General features: G+C 43.9%; 1 protein-coding gene across 3 annotated transcripts in view; it reads left to right on the top strand.

Moving 5' to 3' along the window:
- The first annotated feature begins 3,038 nt into the window (after nucleotides 1–3,038).
- The window catches only part of IQCB1 (IQ motif containing B1), a 54,897-nt gene continuing 51,968 nt past the window's right edge, over nucleotides 3,039–5,967 (top strand). Inside the window, exons 1-2 of one of the 3 annotated variants that reach the window (XM_006162628.3) lie at nucleotides 3,039–3,153; nucleotides 3,597–3,687. The gene's annotated coding sequence lies outside the window, so the exon portion shown is untranslated. Of the gene's footprint in view, nucleotides 3,154–3,202; nucleotides 3,473–3,596; nucleotides 3,707–5,967 lie in introns of those variants that run through there. The other 2 variants (XM_006162629.3, XM_006162630.3) reach the window with 2 other exon arrangements.

Genomic DNA, 5,967 nt, shown 5'->3' with positions numbered 1-5,967 from the left:
CAGATTACATTGGCTAGAGTATTTGTTACAAATTAAGTCCACCTGCCCTGTACCGATGTCGGATCCACCACTCTATAGTTTCTGTCCCTTACTCTGAGTTCCTAAGAGTAAAGATCACATTGGAAGTGAACCTGTCCTGAAGCATGATGACTGGTTAATTAAATCTAAAGTCATCCCAGCCATTACTATGTCTGCTAAACCAGAAAAAATAATAAGGGTTCAAAACCTTTCTAATGTTTTCCACAGGTCAAAGCATGTATTCAAACATCTGGGTTAATTTATTAATTGTGGCTATTACTGCTGTTTTATTCATCTTTGTTTCTTTTTCTTTTTAAAATTTTGCTATAGGTTACATGAGCTTGTAGGGTAGGGGGGGCGGGTAAGAGATGGAAAATGAAAAATGCACCCTTCCAAAGGGGGATGGTTAGGCCACAATCCCTTCTTCTCTGTTCTCGAAATCTCTCAAGATTTTCGACATGCTTGTCCTTGCATCTTGCATGTCTTTAAAGCTGGCGGGTCCAGGACTGAACTGTGCTATTGGTTATGTGGGATCTCACTGCCTTACCCACCAATCACCAGCTGACCCTATCTTTATTTTCATTCTTGTATCTAGATCATCCGATTCACTGACTGACACTATGATTTGGGCATTTTTTTTTTTAAGAGAGATTTTTTGCTACAGGGTGTGTACACTAGCCAGAGAGACAGGAGAGAGGAATCATCCCCCAGGGGAAGAGAGACAGGAGAGAGGAATCATCCCCCAGGAGACCCAAGGAAGATGGTCACACCACTATCCCTTCTCCTTCATTCTCCTCTCAGGATTTTGGGCACACACATGCACTTGGCATGAGTTTTAAGCTACCGGGTGCAGGACTTGAACCACAGTCAAATACGTGGAAGTCCAACAATGTAACCATTATGCCATCTGCTAGTCCCACCAACTCTGGCATTTTTAAGAACCTTTAAAATGAAAGACTTTGAAGTACCTGTAAGGTACTTTCTAAAGGCTATTTCTATTTAATTTGTGTCTTATTCCTAAAAAAGACTATAACCAAGTTTTATCAAAACGTGATTCTTGAGCAAATTTTTATCATTTTAAACTCAGAATTTGAAAAATCAATACTAAAATACAGTACATCAGAGTCAGCAGGTAATGTAGTGGTTAAGGTACTGGATTTCTCCGTGGTTGACCAAGGTTCAAGTCCCAGGCCCAGCGACTTGAAAAATCAGGCCAGGCATGTGTGCCCAAAATCCTGAGAGGAGAATGGAGGAGTAGGAATTGCAGCATGGCCAACCCCCACTGGGGGGTGATTTCTCATTTATTTCTCTGTTTCTGTCTTTCAAAAAAAAAAAAAAAAAAGTACAGCATACCTAAGAAGAGAAGAGAGGAGATATTATTTAGAAAAGGCATGGAGAAACCGTGTAAAAACCTACCATATTTTTGGAAAATGGGAGTGAAGGGAGACATTGCAGAATCAGCACAGCACTAGCTTTCTCACGACGACGAGCCTTGGATAGCAGGATATAAGTAAAAGGGAATAAACAAGGGGTAATGCTCAAGTCCTTCTCTTTACAAATATCTCCTCCATTTATTCTACCACTGAGATGTTAATCTTGCTTAATAAAACCCCTATAAAATGTAAATACATCCTTAGGGAGTTCTCCGTTATCTTTACTCTGAGCTTCTAGAACTAGATCATATTCAATTTAAGTAAAACTTTGGAGAATGTAAGTTGTAACTGGTTATTTTGACTGAACCACAGAGCTTTTCACAGTAAAAACCTTAAGTCTCTAGACAACCAGAGGACAAAATGAGTAAGGCAGAATGATGAGACACTAAGGAAGGGGGTGGGGGAGGAAGTGAAACAATATCTACGTTACAATCTTGCCACAGAAAAATGACAGGTTATGATTCAATGATCTCAAAGTTTCTTTCCTGTTTCAGAATTCTAAAAGGGTTATTATGCAAAGAATGGGTGTTTTACATACAAATCACATATGGTATATTTTCCTTCCTGGGATCTATATTATTCTACTACTAAAGCAAAAAAACTCCTCTTTTTACTTCAACAGCCTAAAAGAGAATAACATTAAAACTAGTTCCTGAGGACATATGGAAAGCCAAAGGGCAGCAATGATAGGAAGATAAATACATCCCAAATAAATTAATAACACACCCTTTCAATAATCTGACAATCAGCATTTGATAACCGACTGAATGGAATCTAGGGTCCGAGAGAGAGACATACACACAGGGGGAGAGAGATTGAGATGGTTATGAATCTCTTCCCAAGAACACACTAAGACTTCTCTCCTCCACAGGTGAGAAAAAGTGAATTAAAGAGAAAATAAGCCCCACGAGCCCAAGGTATTCTCTTCCTCGCGCATCTGGTCCTTCGGTCTCCATATCATCACCCTGTCCACCTCTGCCATCATCCACCTGCCACGGCTGACTCCACTGTCACCTCTGCACGCCTTCTCCAGTCTCCCTTCCAGGGTGGTCCCACGAAAATCCCTCTAGCCAGGGTTTACCCCACCTGCTCGGCACTGGTTCCAGCTCCTTCCGCTCACGCCCTGAAACTCCAGGCCGAGCAGCGTATCGCTCAGCCCACTTCACTTGCCCCAGTTTCCAGCCGAGTAAAAGGGAAAGACCACGGAACGACTCTGAGTTTACGTCTCTACGCCGCATCCCGGGTCCTCCGTAGCCCCCAGGGCCGTCCTCACTCACAGCGCACAGTGTGGAATGCGCAGCGCGGCTGCTTCTCGAAACTCTCGCCCAACTTGAGAACCCGCTCGCGGCGATCAATATGCGAGAGTCGCGTTGCTCCATTCATCATTATCGTTCGGCTCGGACTTCGCCTCTGTCACCGGCGCGCGCCACCATCTGCCACCTCACCCGCAAGCAGGGCACTTGCGGCCGCCAGAGCCTCTGCAGCAGACCCCGCCCCGCGCCCGACGCACTGCCCCTTCGGGCATCTCGCGTTCTGGTTGGCTGACTGGCAAAGCGCGCTCCGCCCCTTGGCGCGGAGGATCCGGGTCCCGCCTCCGCGCCCCTTCCCGCGTTGCGACGCACGCCGCCTCTGGAAGGCCTCCGCGCTGGGGTTCGTGGCGCTGGCTGCGCCCTTCCCTGGGGGAATACCGAGCGAGGAAGAGGTAACGGACCTGAGAGGGCGTCTGGGGAAGGCGAGGACCTCCAGGCACCCGGAGGCCTGGACCCTAGGCTCCTGGGCCAGGGGAACCCGCGTGTTGAGTCTTAACGTGAGAATCGGCCTGCCCCACCCCCTTTCTGTGGAGATCGGGCGTGGAAACAGGTCCGGCGAGGGGCACTGTCGGGCTCGAGGCCTGGTACCCCCGAAACTGGGTCTAGAATCCAGAGGAAAGGAGCCTGCGGCTGGATAGCCTCGCTCCTTGGACCGGACTGGAGGCGTCGCCGTTTCCTTGACAATAGTTTCAGGACCTTTGAGGACCAGAGGTATTAGGACGGGAGGAGGGGCGTGTAGGAAGGGAAAAACAGGATTCAGAGTTGGGAGCTGCAAACATTTAGGATTAGTTGTAACTGGATTACACTGGATTTCCTTCTTTTATTTCCATCACAGTGATCCTTAGAGGCAGTGACAGGCACGAGTAGGAAGACGTGGTGATTCCCAAACGATCGACTGAGGCTGGAGTTGGTGGTCTGGCATCAGGGTAATAGCATAAATTATTGGTAAATAATTGTCTTTTTCTGTCAGAGTTCATGAATTTAATGAAAAGGTAGGAGAAATGTATTAGAGGAGAAGCAATCAAGAGAAAGTTTATGAATTTTTTTTCCGAGTAGGTATGTTATCAAACAAACTATATGAGGGGATTTCAAAAGTTTGTAGGAATAAAGTTAACAAATTTAATTTGGTCAAAAATATTGAAATGTATGCATAATTTTTCATAATACACATTTTTCTTAATTTTTTGAAGACCTCTTGTATTCCCTTACCATCTACCTTAGGCAGATTTGTCAATGTATTGTTCCAGGTGGGTAGGTAAATGTGTGTCCTTCAACCTGTATGTATAAATTCTACCTTTCTAAGGAGTACTGAAACTTTTTCACACCATAGATAAGCACTCAGGCTCTGGAGTCGAATATCTGGGTTTCAACCCTGCCTAAATACTTAATCATGTGACTTTGTATAAGTTAACTCTCCGAAGTAAAATATGCTCATTATTCAAACTGGGGGAAAATAATAGTATCATCCATCAGAGTTGTTGAGATGATTAAAGATAATTCATGAAAGCAATTGGAACAATTTATGGCACATAAGTAAGAGCTCTTCACATGGTTATTATTAAGATCCAACTTTACTGTAATATAGGTTGAATATCATATCCAAACTAAAATATTTGGATTCAGAGTGTTTTGATTTTCAGATTTTTTTCCGATTTTGGAATATTTGCATATGCATAATGGGATATCTTAGGGATGAGGTCCATGTCTGAACATGAAATTTATTTTTGTACATCTTATATACAGACTGAAGGTAATTTTATACAATATTTTGTTTTTACTTACAAACTATCACACAAGGTCAGGTGTGGAATTTTCGACTTGTGGCATCATGATACCACTCAAAAGATTTTGGATTTTGGAGCATTTTGGACTTTAGATTTTTTTGGATTAGAAATGCTCACCTTCTTTACATTTTAAGATCATCTTTGGTGACTTCCTTCTCTTTTAACCCTTGAATTATTCTAGGATGTAGATTTTGTTATTTCATTTATAGATGAGAATGAAACTGGCTCAGAGAAGTCCAGTTTTTTGGCTATATAGTTTGTATTCTTGTCATATAAAGATTATCTAGCATTTAAAATATTGTATTTTATGTACTTAAGTACTTTATGTGTAAGTATGTATGTGTGTTTATGTACATATGCATATATTTCTTTAACTAGAACAATAGAGACTGTATCCCTTATAAAGTTATTATGATCTTTGCATCTACCAGACTGCTCTACACACGTTTGGTGATAATCGTAATGTTTTAGTGATGTTTTATTACGGTAGCTAGGAGGGCCAGGTCAGTGTTTTAAGCCTATTTTATTTTAAAAAGGCTTCCAACTAGAAATCTGAGCATTCCGTAGTAACTAGGAGAAAAGCAGGAGGTCAAGAAATTGAGTCTCCGTCTGGCTCTGTGGTCTGGTGTTAAGGCAGTCAGATCCTGCTAGGGCAAACAGGATGGTTCAAGTCCCAGACCTGATGACTTGAACACATTGGGCACTTGTGCATGCATGGCCACAGTCCCAATGAGCACTTGTGTATGCTGCTCACAGTCTTGAAAGGAGTGAGACATGGAAGAGAACAGATTATGGTGTTACCATTCCCCTTGGAGGGTGCTTTTTCCTTTCCCGTTCTCTCTGTCTCTTTGTCTCTAGCAATCACACATGCCCTCTAGCAAGAAAAAAAGAAAAGATAAAGAAATTGAATTTCAAAATGCCCAAGAGGTGGGGGAACCAGCAGTTAGCGTAATGGCTATGTCGCTGGACTCCCACGTAGTCGACCGCGGTTCGCGTCTCAGACCCGGTGGCTTAAATCTCACGCCGGGCGCGTGTGCGTGCGTGCCCAAGATCCCGAGAGGAGAATGGAGGAGAAGGGATTGCGGCGTGACCATCCCCCCTGGGGGGTGATTTCTCGCTTTCTGTCTCTATGTCTCTCTCTGTCTGTCTGGCGAGCGCACGCGCCCTATAGCGAAAACCTCTCCAAAAAAAAAAAAATGCCCAAGAGGTGTGTGTGTGTGTGTGTGTGTGTGTGTGTGTGTGTATGTATGTGTGTATGTATTTATTTATTTTTGGAGAGGTTTTTGCTATAGGGTGCATGCGCTCACCAGAAAGACAGAAAGTGAGAAATCACCCCCCAGGGCAGATGGCCACGCCGCAATCCCTTCTCCATTGTCCTCTCAGGATCTTGGGCACACACGCACACGTGCCTGGCGTGAGTTT

The sequence above is a fragment of the Tupaia chinensis genome, unplaced genomic scaffold, assembly GCF_000334495.1.
Source record: "Tupaia chinensis unplaced genomic scaffold, TupChi_1.0 Scaffold140355_1, whole genome shotgun sequence".
Taxonomy (NCBI): Eukaryota; Metazoa; Chordata; class Mammalia; order Scandentia; family Tupaiidae; genus Tupaia; species Tupaia belangeri.
This window is presented reverse-complemented; position numbering and strand designations above follow the sequence as displayed.